This window comes from Anomaloglossus baeobatrachus, chromosome 10 (assembly GCF_048569485.1).
Source record: "Anomaloglossus baeobatrachus isolate aAnoBae1 chromosome 10, aAnoBae1.hap1, whole genome shotgun sequence".
Taxonomy (NCBI): domain Eukaryota; kingdom Metazoa; phylum Chordata; class Amphibia; order Anura; family Aromobatidae; genus Anomaloglossus; species Anomaloglossus baeobatrachus.
In genome coordinates this window covers 186,663,552-186,682,207 of record NC_134362.1, presented here as the reverse complement: position 1 = coordinate 186,682,207, position 18,656 = coordinate 186,663,552, and positions in this window count along the sequence as shown.

Here is an 18,656-nt window from a genome sequence, read left to right as displayed (position 1 = left end):
CTGCTGAAGGATTATGACTAACCTCCTGGGACATGTATCCCATTACTGGACTACTTTTCCCTCTGTGTGGTGGATTATTTTATGGATCTTCTGATTTTCATTGAATAAAGGATCTCTAGATTGTTCACCCATCTCTCGGCTCTGTTGATTGTGTGAGATCGGAGAAGGGCCCCGTGACCATCCAGAAGAGCATTTGTGAGACCCTGATGTTGGAGGCAGGCCTCACAATCTCCATTATAGGGGTTGAATGGGGCCAAGGTCCGGGCTCTGTGCGGTTGGTGATGTTCTTCCACCATATCCTTCCCTCCATGGTCAAAGGGCTTTCCGCCAAATGCTTTTTTACCTAGAGAATCCTCCTTTAAAGGACACAATCATTCCATGTCTAATCCTACCTAATGAAAATGCATCAGGATCCAAAGGGCTGTTTCTGGCATCCTACATTTTGGGATAGTTGGTCAAATACTTTGCTAAGTGGTATCTCTCAGATGATGGTCGCTGCCAGGCAGATGCTCATCGAGTTGACAGATCTGTTTGCTGACTGTCCCTTAAGCCAGCTTTACACCTTACAATTAGGTATGCGATCTCGTATGCGATGTGACACGCCCAGGTCGCATATGCGATTGAATGAGATTGCACGTAGGTCGTTCATTTGCTGTCACACGTGCGTTAGTAGCCTATGTTAAATTGATCAATTTTGTGTGCGATCCTTTAGATCATGTGTTCTGTGACGTATGCATTGGGCACCCTTTTTTTTTTTATTTATTGACTTGACAAGCGTGTGTAATGTGTAGGGATGCGTTTTTACTATGTCATCTGCCATTCAGCTCTGCTACATGGCCGCTGACAGCAGACACAGACAGCCATGTAGCAGCGGTGAATGGCAGATGACAGCAGACACAGACAGAGCCGCACTGTCAGAATGAACTCGGGTGAACTTCACCCGACTTCATTGTGATGCTGCGGCTCTGTCTGTGCCGCGTCCTGATTAGCGGTCACCAGTGAAGGATTCACCGGTGACCGCTAATCTCCTGAGTAACTGAATTGAGCAGCCCTCTCTCATACTCACCGATCCCCGATCCCCGGCGCTGCACGGCATTCACACTGCTCCGGCGGCTTTTACTGTTTTGAAAAAGCCGGCCGCCCATTAAACAATCTCGTATTCCCTGCTTACCCCGCCCACCGGCGCCTATGATTGGTTACAGTGAGACACGCCCCCCACGCTGAGTGACAGGTGTCACACTGCACCCAATCACAGCAGCCGGTGGGCGTGTCTATACTGTGTATTGAAATAAATAATTAAATAATTAAAAAAAACGGCGTGCGGTCCCCCCCAATTTTAAAACCAGCCAGATAAAGCCATACGGCTGAAGGCTGGTATTCTCAGGATGGGGAGCTCCACGTTATGGGGAGCCCCCCAGCCTAACAATATCAGCCAACAGCCGCCCAGAATTGCCGCATACATTATATGCGACAGTTCTGGGACTACCCGGCTCTTCCCGATTTACCCTGGTGCGTTGGCAAATCGGGGTAATAAGGAGTTATTGGCAGCCCATAGCTGCCAATAAGCCCTAGATTAATCATGTCAGGCGTCTATGAGACACCCTCCATGATTAATCTGTAAATTACAGTAAATAAACACACACGCCCGAAAAAATCCTTTATTGGAAATACAAAACACACACACATTCCCTGGTTCACCACTTTAATCAGCCCCAAAAAGCCCTCCATGTCCGGCGTACTCCAGGATGCTCCAGCGTCGCATCTAGCGCTGCTGCATGGAGGTGACCGGAGCTGCAGCAGACACAGCCGCTCCGGTCACCTCCACACAGCAAATGAAGACAGCCGCGCGATCAGCTGATCTGTCACTGAGGTTACCCGCTGTCACTGGATCCAGCGGTGGCCGCGGGTAACCTCAGTGACAGATCAGCTGATCGCGCGGCTGTCTTCATTTGCTGTGTGGAGGTGACCGGAGCGGCTGTGTCTGCTGCAGCTCCGGTCACCTCCATGCAGCAGCGCTAGATGCGACGCTGGAGCATGCTGGAGTACGCCGGACATGGAGGGCTTTTTGGGGCTGATTAAAGTGGTGAACCAGGGAATGTGTGTGTGTTTTTTATTTCCAATAAAGGATTTTTTCGGGCGTGTGTTTATTTACTGTTATTTACAGATTAATCATGGAGGGTGTCTCATAGCCGCCTGACATGATTAATCTAGGACTTATTGGCAGCTATGGGCTGCCAATAACTCCTTATTACCCCGATTTGCCAACGCACCAGGGTAAATCGGGAAGAGCCGGGTACTGTCCCAGAACTGTCGCATATAATGTATGCGGCAATTCTGGGCGGCTGTTGGCTGATATTGTTAGGCTGGGGGGCTCCCCATAACGTGGAGCTCCCCATCCTGAGAATACCAGCCTTCAGCCGTATGGCTTTATCTGGCTGGTTTTAAAATTGGGGGGGACCGCACGCCGTTTTTTTAAATTATTTAATTATTTATTTCACTACACAGTATAGACCCGCCCACCGGCTGCTGTGATTGGGTGCAGTGTGACACCTGTCACTCAGCGTGGGGGGCGTGTCTCACTGTAACCAATCATAGGCGCCGGTGGGCGGGGTAAGCAGGGAATACGAGATTGTTTAATGGGCGGCCGGCTTTTTCAAAACAGTAAAAGCCGCCGCAGCAGTGTGAATGCAGAGCAGCGCTGGGGATCGGGGATCGGTGAGTATATGAGAGAGGGGGTAAGAGGGATAGACTGACATGGACAGAGAGAGAGGGACAGAGATAGTGACGGACTGACAGAGATTAGTGAATGACAGACATTGTGAGGCGCTTCAGAACGCAGCTTTTCAGCTGCGCTCTGAAGCAGACCTTTTTTAAGCTGCGGTGCAGAGCGCACACCTGCGCACATAGCATCAGACACCAAAATCGTATGAGGGATGTCACACGTTACAATTCACTAGTTTCGTACTACTAAACGTCAAATGTATGAGGAATAAACGACGTGTATGCGATCACCGTATTTTCGTTCAATATCGATCGCATGTAGGTTTCACACACAAATACATCACGAACGATGCCGGATGTGCGTCACTTACAACTTGACCCCGACGACGGATTGAAAGATCTATTGAAGTGTGTAAAGCAGGCTTTACACATGAATGCTTATTTTAGCTGAGCATACATGTGGAAGTGACTTTCTCCCATCTTCCCATGCAAAACAAACTCCTCAATCCTCACCTCTAGGCTCCATGTAGCAGTAACTTATATCTAAGGATGGCAAAAGGATCGGCGGCGATGAAATTCTCAGGGTGCAGCGCAACAAAAAGGGGGGAAACCAGGGAACATATAGTAGGAGAGGGGAAAGGAGTCACCACCTCACACTCACCTGTGATTGTATCCCTGAGCTCCCCAACGTCCCTAGATGGGTCATTCCCCTGTGCGCCGTCACGTGCCTAGGCCGTAAGAATAAAAATGTGGAGGGCACCACTTCACTCCCAGGGATCACCCCTGCCACATAAGAGAAGCTAGAACACAAAAGTTTATTGGCACATACTTTTGTCACATGCCTAGGCCTTTGCTGGCACTGAACTTACCTGACTAGTGAGTAGGTCAGCAAGACACTAGTCCTGCTACTACAATAAAACAACACAAGGAAAGTGAGATAAACAGGGTGAGGAAAGACACAAGAAATAACACTCATAACTTTCATCAGCAGGAACCTTCATAGTTGCAACTGAAACAACACCTCAGCTACTCCAGGTTTCTTCCAAGTGGTCAGTATACAAATCAAAAAAGTCTGTGGAGCCTCTGTTAGGAGTCTCGACACGGAAAATAGCCAGATATCCCTCTGGGAAGGACCTAGCCAAGGAGTGGCTCTTTTTAGGAGACTACCATAACCAACATATTAAGTGGTCCTTTTAGTCAATATCCAGCTCTTGACGAGTTTAAAGATATGACAAGGGAAAATTATAAGGCCAGGGATCTATCCACAGACCGCTGTTTCGGGGTAATTGCCTCTCATCAATGTGGAGTAGGATTCTGGCCAGGTGGGAGCAATGCCTAGTAGACCAACATGACAAAACAATCACTGATCTCAGGAAGACCAGCCAGAGAAAACTCTGCCTGCAGCCAGTGAAGGCGCTCAACACAGTGAAATCCTAGGTGCATTGCCCCCTGGGAAGTATGCAAATCAAAAAAGTCAGTGGAGCCTCTGTTAGGAGTCTTGACTCCTTGGCTAGGTCCTTCCCGGAGGGATATCTGGCTATTTTCCATGTCGGGACTCCTAACAGCGGCTCCACAGACATTTTTTATTTGCATACTTCCCAGGGGGCAATGCACCTAGGATTTCACTGTGTTGAGCGCCTTCGCTGGCTGCCGGCAGTGTTTTCTCTGGCTGGTCTCCCTGAGATTAGTGATTGATTGGTTTAAGTGGTCAGTATAGGGATTCTATCACTGGCATTGAGTAAAGCCAGGATTGGATAAATCAGCAATACAAAAACAAATAACATTCATAGGTTTCTTCAGCAGGAAACTTCACAGCTGCAACTGAAACCACACCTCAGCTACTCCAGAAACAAGTTCCTTCCAAGTGGTCAGTATAGGGATTTTGTCACAAGCATGAAGTAAAGCCAGGATTGGATAAATCAGCAAGACACTAGTCCTGCTACTACAATAAAACAACACAAGAAAAGTGAGACAAACAGGGTTGGGAAAGACACAACAAATAACCCTTATAGGATTCTTCAGTAGGAACCTTCACAGCTGCAACTGAAACAGCAGCTCAGCTACGCCAAAAACAGGTTCCTTCCAAGTGGTCAGTGTAGGGATTCTATCACTGGCATGGAGTAAAGCCAGGATTGGGTAAATATAGTGGAAGGGGCGTGATAACAAGATACCAAAATTGTGATTAAGGCTATGAGTAATCTCAGCCGGAAAGGAAAGAGTCCATAACCCTTTCAGCATCAAATAAAAGTAAATCCTCTCCATAACAAGATGTAGCCTACAGACCCAAAACGCTCCTGACTATTGCTAATCTGTCTTCCGATATCATCATATTTCACAGAAAAAACTAATTAGCATTGATAAGTTGTGTGTAATGAAAGGGTTAAAGTTTAAGCAACACATCCTTATTCCTTATTTAAGGGCAGCAATTAAGATCCCAACATAAATGACAGAGTTTTATTCTAAATCTCATCTGGTTTATTAGGGGTAATTAAAGTATTTAAGTACAAGGGTGCATAGCTACATAGACACCGAGATAAGCAGTATGTGATAATGGATAAGAACTGGGTGACCCTACAATGCTCTTCTGATGACTTTAGACCTCAAGCTCAAGGTTATCACCTTTTATCACCTTCCTTTCCTCGGAAAAGATTTACGGACCTGTTAATAGTTTTGAACCATTATGTAAAGACTTCCGAAAATCTGAAAATTCAGACCAAAGATAGATTTTGGAATAGTGTAATGAGAAGCATTTATAGGATGCATTAAGCATGATATATGGCAACAAAAGATGCACTATATAGAATAAAGTATGTGCCCCCTCCACATTACACCTCCCATTGTTACATCCCATTCTACACCCATAGACACTAAGGAGGTTGTCCACTACTTTTACATTGGCCTATACAGAGGATAGGTCATCAATGTCTGATCAAAAACAGGTTTCCTTAAGCAGTAATGCACATCTATATTCTTGCATTTATTGTTCGCATGATTTAGTATTTCAGAGTGCAGCTATCTTTTTTTTTGCTATTATATTTCATGTTCAGTTTTGCACCTGTTCAGACTGCATTTTGGGAGTGTCGTCAGTCTTTTTGTCTAGAATTTGGAGCCATGCCCTCCCCCATTAGACACAGGTGATTTTATTCTCTATAACAGGCTCCTATTCGCCCATACATATGGAGGTTTGTAACCGAGAAAGAGGCATCAGTTCAGTGTTGGTTCCTAGTATTAGAGATATGCCTTGACGTGGCTACTGGCCAGATATAGAAATGGCCATTTTTGTATACTAAATATCTCAATTTTCCTAGATTTTCTTAAGCAGTAATGCATATCTATATTCCTGCATTCATTGTCTGCATGCTCTAGCATTTCAGAGTGCAACTGTCTTTTTTTGTTATTATATTTCATGTTTAGTTTTGCCCCTGTTCAGACTGCAATTTGGGAGTGCCATCAGTCTTTTTGTCTAGAATATGGAGCCATGCCCTCACCCATTAGACACAGGTGATTTTATTCTCTATAACAGTCTCCTACTCGCCCATACACATGAAGGTTTGTAACGGAGAAAGAGGCTTCAGTTCAGTGTAGGTTCCCAGTATACGAGATATGCCTTGACGTGGCTACGGGGCAGATAAAGAAATTACCATTTTTCTATGCTAAATATCTAAATTTGTTCTAAATTTGATCATAAAATATCTAAATTTGCAGTAATGCATATCAATATTTATGCATTCATTGTTTGCATGATTTAGCATTTCAGAGTGCAGCTGTCTTTTTTTTCTCATATGTCATGTTCAGTTTTGTACCTGATCAGATTGCATTTTGGGAGTGCCATCAGTCCTTTTGTCTAGAATATGGAGCCATGCCCTCCCCCATTATCCACAGGTGATTTTATTCTCTATAGCAGGTTCCTACTCGCCCATACACATGGAGATTTGTAACCCAGTTCAGTGTAGGTTCCGAGTATATGAGATATGCCTTGACGTGGCTACTGGGCAGATATAGAAATAGTCATTTTTTTATGCTAAATATTTCCGTTTTTCCTAGATTTCCTTAAACAGTAACGCATAGCTATATTCTTGCATTCACTGTTTGCATGATTTAGCATTTCAGAGTGCAACTCTCTTTTTTGTTATCATTGTCTGATTGGCGGGAGCCAACACCCTGCACCTCCAGCAGCAGGGGGCCGGAAATGGTCAGTTCCGGAGCTGCTCTGTCTTTTGATAGCGTCCATTGCTGTGTACTGCACATCCGCCTCCCATTCAAATCAATAGGAGGCAGATGGGCAGTACCGGGCCGCAGCTGCTGTCAGAAGATGGGGCAACCCCAGAACAGAGAATTTCCGGCCACTGGCTGTTGCCACCAGCACAGAGAACAGCTGATCGGCGGGGGAGCCGGGTGTCCAACCCGGGCCGATCAGACATTGTTGATCCATCCTAAGGATAGGCCATCAATGTAAAAGTAGTGGAAAACCCCTTTCATATGGAGTCGTCCCTCTACAGAAATAACTCCCGTTCTTCTGGGAAGGATTTCTACAAGATTTAGGAGCTTTCTGTGTGAATTTTTGCCCCTTCATCCAGAAGAGCATTTGTGAGACACTGAATTTGGGGAGAGGCCAGGTTCACAACCTCCATTATAGCTGTTGGATGAGGATCAGGTCCAGGATCTGTCATATTCTTCTACCAATCTCCCCCAACCATGGCTTTCTGGGCCTTGTGCAATGGGTACAGTTATGGGGAACAGAAGAGGTCCTTCTCCAAACTGTTACCATAAAGCTGGAGGATACATTTGTCCAAAATGTTTTGTGCTGAAGAATTAAAATTTCTCTTCCCCGGAACAAAGGGGCCAAGGCCGACCCCTGAAACACAAGCCCCGAGCTTTATGCCTCCATCCCTCCTCCACCAATCATTATGGTTGGTACAATGAAGTTTGGTGGACAAGGTTCTCCTGGTATTCACGAAACCCAGGCTTGTCCACCAGCCGCCAGATAGAGAAGTCTGATCCATCACTGCACAATATGGAATCGGTGAAGAATTTAGAGATTAGACCCCCATATCCATATATCATAAAGTGATCATAAAGGAGAATGTTACCCGCTTCACTGTTATTGTGCCAACTATAAACTTTGGTGCTCTGGGCTTGTTTTTCAGGGGTCGGCCTTGGGCCCTTTGTTGCGGTGAAGTGAAATTGTAATACTTCAACGCAAAACATTTTAGACAAATGTTTCTTCTGGCTTTATGGGAACAGTCTGGAGAAGGCCATTTTCTGTTCTCCAATATCTTAGCCATATACCATCACTGTATGAAAAGAGAAATCCTTTAAGACGTCAAATTTAGCCAATTTTGATGACCTCTCAACAATATAATGTCTATGGATTATTGGCCGACTTGGCCATAAAACGTCTCCTGTCTGTGGCCATCTTTAGTGTTTTAGTTGGTGACTTTTGACATGAGACCTAATTTTTAACTCAACTTTTTCCAAAAATGTTCCAGCCTATTTATGGTTGTCTTGTAGCCAAAGATCTGTCAAGCTACATGATCCTTATTGCCAAGAAGACTAATGGCAGAAGAATTACATACTTTTTAAGTGGATTCTGAACTGACCTAACAGACTAAAGGCTCCATACACATAGAGGTCATCCAAACCCATCGTAAAAACCATAAACAAGATGATAAGGAACGTTGAGAAAGTACTCACTTTATCAGTCCTTCATAGACCTGCTTTGGGCACCTTGCAATCCTCTATCAGATCCTGAAGAAGGTGGAAGTCCTTGGCGTTGTTGGTATTCCTCAGTATGTCTTGTTCTTTCTTCACTACTAATTTATTAACCTCACGGTTGACATAAGGAAACGTTGCGAGATGTATTGGCCAATCATGAAAACAACGATGCGACTGGAGCCAACGGAAAAACTGTTGCCAATCTTCTGAGCTGTGTATGGCTTTCTCCTTGTCCATTGTAGAAGGTATAAGACATTTCATCTTCACTTGTTGATTAGTCAACCACAGAGTAAATATATTCATAAGGAAATTAAGAGTGAGTTGTGAAATGACCCTATTGTATGCCAACTTTAAGAATGGTAACCACTGACGCGGCTTCACAGTCATTGACTTGAGTCAACTTATGGCACCTTAAAGAAAATATATTTACCAGTGATTGTAGCTCTGCAATTTTCAGAAATAATGAATAATGTGATTCTATATTTGTAAGATTCTGGTGCACATGGTAAGTAGGGTATGATGTACATGGGCAGCACGGTGGCTCAGTGGTTAGCATTTGCAGCGCTGGGGTCCTGGGTTCAAATCCCACCAAGTACAAGATCTGCAAGGAGTTTGTGTGGGTTTCCTCCGGGTGCTCCACTTTCCTCCCACACTCCAAAGACCTGATGATGGGGAATGTAGATTGTGAGCCCTAAATGGGACAGTGATGAAGACGTCTGTAAAGTGTATATAAATGTGTAAAGAAAAAAATTAGAACTAAAAAATAAAATTACCATAGAATAGACCATATTGGAAACACTCCAGATAATACTTTGGTACCTGCAAAGATAAACAGACAATCAAAATATAGAAAGTGGATCCCTGATTAACATCGGATTAAAGAAATTATGATCATTATTGATGAGTGGGCACTACCATGCTCGGGTGCTCGGTACTGGTAACTAGTGATGAGCGGGCACTACCATGCTCGGGTGCTCGGTACTCGTAACTAGTGATAAGCGGGTACTACCATGCTCGGGTGCACGGTACTCGTAACTAGTGAGGAGCGGGCACTACCATGCTCGGGGGCTCAGTACTGGTAACTAGTGATGAGTGGACACTACCATGCTCAGGTGCTCAGTACTGGTAACTAGTGATGAGTGGACACTACCATGCTCAGGTGCTCAGTACTGGTAACTAGTGATGAGCGGGCACTACCATGCTCAGGTGCTCAGTACTCGTAACTAGTGATGATCGGGCACTACCATGCTCGGGTGCTCAGTACTGGTAACTAGTGATGATCGGGTACTACCATGCTCAGGTGCTCAGTACTCGTAACTAGTGATGAGCGGACACTACCATGCTCGGGTGCTCAGTACTCGTAACTAGTGATGATCAGGCACTACCATGCTCGGGTGCTCAGTACTCGTAACTAGTGATGAGCGGGCACTACCATGCTCGGGTGCTCAGTACTCGTAACTAGTGATGATCGGGCACTACCATGCTCAGGTGCTCAGTACTGGTAACTAGTGATGAGTGGACACTACCATGCTCAGGTGCTCAGTACTAGTAACTAGTGATGAGTGGGCACTACCATGCTCAGGTGCTCAGTACTAGTAACTAGTGATGATCGGGCACTACCATGCTCAGGTGCTCAGTACTGGTAACTAGTGATGAGTGGACACTACCATGCTCAGGTGCTCAGTACTAGTAACTAGTGATGATCGGGCACTACCATGCTCGGATGCTCAGTACTAGTAACTAGTGATGATCGGGCACTACCATGCTCAGGTGCTCAGTACTGGTAACTAGTGATGAGTGGACACTACCATGCTCAGGTGCTCAGTACTGGTAACTAGTGATGAGTGGACACTACCATGCTCGGATGCTCAGTACTAGTAACTAGTGATGAGTGGACACTACCATGCTCAGGTGCTCAGTACTTGTAACTAGTGATGATCGGGCACTACCATGCTCAGGTGCTCAGTACTGGTAACTAGTGATGAGTGGACACTACCATGCTCAGGTGCTCAGTACTGGTAACTAGTGATGATCGGGCACTACCATGCTCGGGTGCTCAGTACTCGTAACTAGTGATGAGTGGACACTACCATGCTCAGGTGCTCAGTACTGGTAACTAGTGATGAGCGGGCACTACCATGCTCGGGTGCTCAGTACTGGTAACTAGTGATGAGTGGCCACTACCATGCTCAGGTGCTCAGTACTGGTAACTAGTGATGAGCGGGTACTACCATGCTCGGGTGCTCAGTACTTGTAACTATTGATGAGCGGGCACTACCATGCTCAGGTGCTCAGTACTTGTAACTAGTGATGAGTGGGCACTACCATGCTCAGGTGCTCAGTACTCGTAACTAGTGATGAGCGGGCACTACCATGCTCAGGTGCTAGGTACTGGTAACTAGTGATGAGCACCTGAGCATGGTAGTGCCCGCTCATCACTTCTTTTGATCCTTATTTTTATCTTATTTTCCCTCAGACTGTCATTGCTGCTTCTTATGTTCTTTCCTTCTCTGATAACACCGCAGATAGGTAACAACAGTTATGTTATCAAAATAAAGATTCCAGTTTGGTATATCCCCAAGCAGATCTTTGTCCTCTGTGGCTTGTGTTGAATTGGCAGCAGAGTTTATGGCCGTGCTCGGAGATCTTTGTGGGGGGGATTTTATTTTGTATACTGAGTTTATTTTTCATTGCAATTGTTAAAACTGATCACAAGTTTCTGAGAAATGCCGGACTCCGCAGCAATACTCAGAGGAATTCACTTTCAATTAAGTTTTTTTTTATCAGCGCTGCATTGTTATAAAATTACAAACTGCACTGTATTCACCTTACCTGGGTACATAGTAGTGCTCAGTCATCACTAGTTATGAGTACCAGACACCCGAGCATGGTAGTGCCCGCTCATCACTAGTTACCAGTACTGAGCACCCGAGCATGGTAGTGCCCGCTCATCACTAGTTATGAGTACCAGACACCCGAGCATGGTAGTGCCCGCTCATCACTAGTTACGAGTACAGAGCACCTGAGCATGGTAGTGCCCGCTCATCACTAGTTACGAGTACTGAGCACCCGAGCATGGTAGTGCACGCTCATCACTAGTTACGAGTACAGAGCACCTGAGCATGGTAGTGCCTGCTCATCACTAGTTACGAGTACAGAGCACCTGAGCATGGTAGTGCCTGCTCATCACTAGTTACCAGTACTGAGCACCTGAGCATGGTAGTGTCCACTCATCACTAGTTACGAGTACAGAGCACCTGAGCATGGTAGTGCACGCTCATCACTAGTTACGAGTACAGAGCACCTGAGCATGGTAGTGCCCGCTCATCACTAGTTACGAGTACAGAGCACCCGAGCATGGTAGTGCCCGCTCATCACTAGTTACGAGTACTGAGCACCCGAGCATGGTAGTGCCCGCTCATCACTAGTTACGAGTACAGAGCACCCGAGCATGGTAGTGCCCGCTCATCACTAGTTACGAGTACTGAGCACCTGAGCATGGTAGTGCCCGCTCATCACTAGTTACGAGTACTGAGCACCCGAGCATGGTAGTGCCCGCTCATCACTAGTTACGAGTACAGAGCACCCGAGCATGGTAGTGCCCGCTCATCACTAGTTACGAGTACTGAGCACCTGAGCATGGTAGTGCCCACTCATCACTAATGAAAAAATCAAAATCATCCTTTTTTCATTTATCCAAAGGAACTTCTATGGAAGTGAATGGAGAGTGGGTAGCACCAACCATCTCTCCATTCCCGGAAGTGTAATTATTATGAATGTCTGGCAGACACTGTGCTTCTGATGTGTGCAGAACCATCTGTTAGGCTAAGTTCACACATCCTGTGTTTTCAATCCGTCAGGTCCGTCAGCAACGGATCAGTCATTTTCAAGATGTCAACTGATGCAACTGATGTGTTTTTCACAGGATTCCTTTCACAGGAATCCTGTGAAAAAACTGATCAGTTGCGTCCGTTACATCCGCTGTGCGTCCGTTTTTTGACGGATCAGTCATGATCCGTCTGTGTTTGGGACAGCCCAGTGGGCGTGCCAAGCATGCTGGGCATGCTCAGTAGAGCATGACGGAATCCTGCGCTGGATTCCGTTGTAAGACGGATTACGACGGAATCCAGCACCATAGACATGCATTACAAGCTTGACGGATGGCGACGGATTCCTGCGCGGCGCGTTAATTTTGACGGCCCGAAAAACGTTACATTCTGCGTTGCTCCCCGCTCGGCGGTCAGTCAAAAACGACGGACCGCGACGCAGCGGATGCAACGCAGGGTCATCAGTCGCAATCCGTCACTTAATAGAAGTCTATGGGGAAATACAGGATTCCTGCAAAATATTTTGCAGGATTCCGTAATTCCTCAAGGCTACGGATTGTGACTGATGCAAAACACAGGATGTGTGAACTTAGCCTTACAGATAGTTTGATGAAATAAGTGTTCTGTAAGCTGCAGCCTATCTTTGTGGTAAGCTCAGTCAGGTGGCCAGAAAGTGTCAGTAAATTTTCAGATAAGTCAGCAAAGTGTCACATATGTAAAGCCCAAAGTGGCAACTGCCAATTATCTGATTAAGTCAACCTGATGCCTTTCTTGGGATTGTTGAACCCATCATGCGCGTCACCTTATGTAAGTGTGAAGCCCCGCATGTGTAGTGTCGGTGCATTACCTTCAGGGACTCCACTTGGATGGAACAGTCTGGTCTTTGTCACAGGTAGGAAATCTTCTATTTGTCGTGACGCCACTCTCAGAATTGCGGTCAGTGGGGACCGCCACTGCAGATTAGGGGACGCCTGGGGCTGATGGTGAGTGCAGTTAGTTGGAATAGCCTCCTGAGAGTGAGGCAAGCCCCAGGGCCCTGTGTAGGTGCGTAGTACCACAAGGCGCAGAATGACTCAAACACAGTCCAAGAAGTCTTTCAACGTGTTTACTCACTTCAGGTGGCAGGGTGAGTAACCCGGGCGTAGCTGGGATGAACCAGGCTGGAACCAGGTATCCTTCAGGCTGACTTCTGATGGTGACTACCAACTCGCCTTCCTTAGCCCTTGGTGGTTTGGGGTAACCCCGACTTTTAGTCCCTATGGGGGTCACCCAGGGAAGTTGCTGAAGCCTCTCTCCCCTTCGTTTGCCGTTTGCTTGTTGCCTGGGCCAGATCACTCCAGCTGCTTGCCTCCTGTGAACTATAGGCCCTAACTGTGGCTACGTGGCTGCGGCTTTTAGGTGTTGTGGTGTGGGCTTTGAGGGCCCCACACCGGCAGGTTTAGCAAGGAAAGGTGGATCTATCCCCGCTCCGGGATCTGCCGCCCGTTTGGGCCTGGTACTCCCTAGCAGTCTCCTTACTTCCCACTCTGTGCTCTCTCTCTAGCTGGAGATGGGTTTCGGGTAGCACTCCTAGGTGACCGTTCTCCCCCGTCGGTAGCCACTGCGCGGGCGCTGTCAGACTGCAACAGCCCCAGGGGTAGGGGTCAGCTCCTCTCGGAGCTCCCTGGACTCTGCTCTGCACTGAACCGGCTCACTGCTCCTCCTCTCCTGTTCTTGCCTACGCCACCTAGCAACCAGGCTCTCTTACCACACCCCTTGAGAGGAGATGGAGGCTTTTGGCCCCCTCCACTATTCCAGTGAAGGTGAAGGCTTTTCCCCCTCCTGGGATCCCCAGGGGTCCTCTCATAGGTACATGTGTGAGACCTGATCACTATGCGCCTGTGTAGTCACACCTCGGTCAGCCTTCTGGATTACCTGTATTGTACTGTCCCCAGCATGGGTGCAGTACTCAGTGGTGCCTGACCAGGTCAGGGGCGCCACATAAGACTGTAACTACCAAGCTCACTGCCTCCCCGTGAGTGACTGCCTTTTAATATATTTAAAGGGGCCTATAAGAAACATGGAAGATTTGATGGAGAAATTCCTAAGGTCTGGTGTGCCGCCCCCGTGGAAGCAGCCGGGCTGCTCGGATCCAGGTTCGCTGTGGCTTGAGGGTCTCCGGACCCGGGGGTCGTGTGGCCACTCGAGTGAAGGGGGGTATTACAGGGGAGTTATAGTTCGTGACGACACCTGTGATGTGTGGTAATTGGGAGTACCACTGCTGCCGTTGGGAGTACCCGGGGTGATGAAGCGGGGGCAGCAAGGTGTTGTAACCCTCCATGGGTAGGGGGGATGCCCCAGGACTCGGTGTAGGGGATGCTGTGGGATGCAGGGGTCACTCTCGTACTCACTCAGTTCATAAGCAGACACTGACAACCGTGTAAACCAAGTGTCTGGACACTGCTGCCACTGAGGGGAGCTCGTCCGGGTCCCGTCCCCGATGGTGCTGCCTGGTGATCTGTGACCTTCCTCCTGGCACTTAGTTCTCTTCTTAGTTGGCCCCGGTAGCATAAAACAACTTTCCGGGTCCTGCTCCCCAGTATGGCTAACTGGGTGAGCTTGCTCTCAGGGTTCACGCTTGGGATTTTCTGGACCGCTTTAGTGGAAAGTGCTATCCCCCTCGTTGCGCTAGTACCCCGATTTTGGAGCAGGTGGAGAGCGGATCTTGAAGGCTCCGTCCTTGTCGGGTAAATTGTCAGGACGCCTGAAGCTACTCCCTGATCAAGGGTCCACGTACCCCGTCGTGCCCTAGTCCCAGCCCAGTGATGGTACAAGGCCGCCGGCTGTCCTCCTCGACAGTTCTGTGCCCCTTGTCACGATCCCCTGCGACCGGGGGTCCACTCTTACTAGGCCCAGACCACCGTCTGCCACCTAGTTGCTTCCAAGGAGCCCAACTCCCGACCTCCTCACTCCTTACACTTCACTCGCCACTCTCCAACTGAACTACTCTTGACACTCCTGACCTCCCCTTCAACCAACCCCCCAAGTGGGCGACCCTATTCCACTCAGGCCGTCCACTAGTGTATCTGGTGGGTGTGGTGCAGAGTGTACCTAGGATTTTATTGGATGATGTTGGCAACACCATATAGCTGGGGACCCATAACCAAGGAGGAGGTGGATATTGCACAGAAGGGCAGATTGCACAATACCCTGTGACGACCTGATAGGCCAGGGGCGTCACATGTTCATCTGACCAGGATTGTTTTTATTGACAGGCGTGTAGATTTGTGCAAACACAGTTCTAATAAGTGGCACAGGCGCATACATTTCTGCAACAAAATGCCGTGTACAAAAAAAAACCTTGAGAAGAATACACACATAAAGTATAAGTGAGCGTGACCTTGTGCGAAGAAATAAGCGAGCGATTGTTCTCACCCCGAACATAAACAGAACATTCCCATCCGTCCGTATTTCGGTCACAATGTTTCTCTTGGAACCAAAGACGCAATTCTTCTTATCTGTTGACACACTGAGGATCTGCTCTGGAAGCTTTACAAGGTATGTAGTCCGGTCACTTCACAAGAAAAAAAAAATATTACTAAGAAACTGAATGTTGAGTAGCTGCCATCCTCCTGGTAGGATTATTGTCTTACAACAGAAAATGATATTATTAGTTCAATTCTGGTCATTAATGGGTTAAAGTGAATATTTCTACAGAAAATAGATGATTATTTGAATCAAGTTTTGATGTTAAATGTATTTTTTTTTTAATTCTTTTGCCAATATTGTTTTTTCTCCATATCCCAAAGAATAAAAAATGGATATCTTGCAAGTTTCTTACTGGCCATACTTTCTGTTCTTTACAGAAAACCTTTCAGAAGGATCATTATCATCAGAGACAGGTAACACCTCTATACTCAGCTGATAACACAGGATCCACTAATCACAACAGGTGGTTACAGAGAACACCTCCTCCTCCTGCACAATGTCTGATAACATCTATATATACAGTAGATAACACAGGATTCGCCATTCACAATTAGTGATATCACAGCTCACCTCCTCCACCTGTACAATGACTGATAACACATCTATATATAATAGATACCATAGGATACACCAATCACAATAGGTGATGTCACAGCTCACCTCCTCCTCCTGTACAATAACTCATAACATTTCCATATACAGTAGACAACACAGGATCCACCATTCACAATAGGTGATGTCACAGCTCACCTCCTGTACAATGACTGATAACAACTCTATATACAGTAGATAACAGAGGATACAGCAATCACAATAGCTGATGTCACAGTTCACCTCCTCCTCCTGTGCAATAACTGATAACACCTATATATACAGTAGATAACACAGGGGCCATCATTCACAATAGGTGATGTCACAGCTCACCTCCTGTACAATGACTGATAACAACTCTATATACAGTAGATAACAGAGGATACAGCAATCACAATAGCTGATGTCACAGTTCACCTCCTCCTCCTGTACAATGACTGATAATACCTATATATACAGTAGATAACACAGGGGCCATCATTCACAATAGGTGATGTCAGAGCTTACCTTCTCCTCCTGTAGAATAACTGATAACATTTCCATATGCAGTAGACAACACAGGATCCACCAATCACAATAGGTGATGTCACAGCTCACCTCTTCCTCCTGTACAATGACTGATAATAACATTTCTATATACAGTAGACAACACAGGATCCACCATTCACAATAGGTGATGTCACAGCTCACCTCCTGTACAATGACTGATAACACCTCTGCACGGTGGCTCAGTGGTTAGCACTGCAGCCTTGCAGTGCTGGGGTCCTGGGTTCAAGTCCCACCAAGGACACCATCTGCAAGGAGTTTGTATGTTCTCCCCGTGTTTGCGTGGGTTTCCTCCAGGGTCTCCAGTTTCCTCCCACACTCGAAAGACATACTGATAGGGAATTTAGATTGTGAGCCCCAATGGGGACAGTGTTGCCAATGTATGTAAAGCGCTGTGGAATTAATAGCGCTATATAAATGAATAAAATTATTATTATATATAGTAGATAACACAGGATACAGCACTCACAATAGATGATGTCACAGCTCACCTCCTCCTCCTGTATAATGACTAATAACGCCTCTATATATAGTAGATAACACAGGATACAGCAATCCCAATAGCTGATGGCACAGATCACCTCCTCCTCCTTTACAATGACTGATAACACCTTTATGTACAGTAGATATAACCTATTGTGAATGGGGAATCCTGTGTTATCACAGTTCACCTCCTCCTCCTGTACACTGAGTGATAACACCTCTACATACAGTAGATAACCTATTGTGATTGGTGGATCCTGTGTTATCAGCTGAGCATAGATATGTTATCAGTAATTGTACAGGAGGGGAAGGAGATGAGCTGTGACATAACCTATTGTGATTGGTGTGTCCTGTGTTATGTCACAGCTCACCTCCTCCCCCTCCTGTACAGTTACTGATAACATCTCTATGCTCAGCTGACAACACAGGATCCACCAATCCCAATAGGCGATGTGACAGAAGACCCTGATTCTCCTCCCTTCACAATGACCTCTGTACTCGCTCATTAGATGCTTTAGAGCAAAAGATAGGATCAGAGTCTGGCCATTGCTGCTAATGTACATGTGATTTTTCAGAAAAAAAGTTTAGAAAAGTCTCAGTAGCCAGTGTAAAAATGGCAAGATTTTTTTTATTACACATTATTAAATGCAAAAACTATACTGCCAGCATTTAAAAAAAAATGCAATTGAACAAAATTCCTAATTTAAACAATAGGTCAATTTCTGAAGATGTGTTTCCATTAAAAACACATTCCCCCTTCGCTGAGCGCTAACAGGGGGGTATTAAACCAGGGCTGCTCAGGAGTTAGGGCTACGCTGGCGGTCCAGACCTGGCTACCATCAAGCCTACCTCTGGAATAAGGGTCAGTTTAATAAATTGGGGTGTAATTATCCTCTGGGGTAACAGGTAAGGTTTCAGTGATGCACAAAGGAATAGAAGATTTTTTGGGTATGTTCCACCTAAATAAAGCCTTCTTCTCTAATCAGTGGCTGGCAAGCTCTACAAGAACCCAACCGATGGGACAGATTGTAGGATGATTTACCAAGACTAAGATGACACCATCATTATCAGACATTGCTTGCTGACACCGGCAACTATCCTTGGGGTGAGAGGTCCATTAATGGAGAAAGTCTTTGAAGTCGTAGACTTCTTGAGTGTTCTGTTGCCAGATGAGAAGCTGTGACTACACCACTGACAGATCATAACGTTATCTCATAAATGATACAGCAATAAAGATCTATGATAGAACCATCACGTGGACTTGCAATAAAGTGATTAAAGAGGTTACTTGTTAACTTTGGCCAA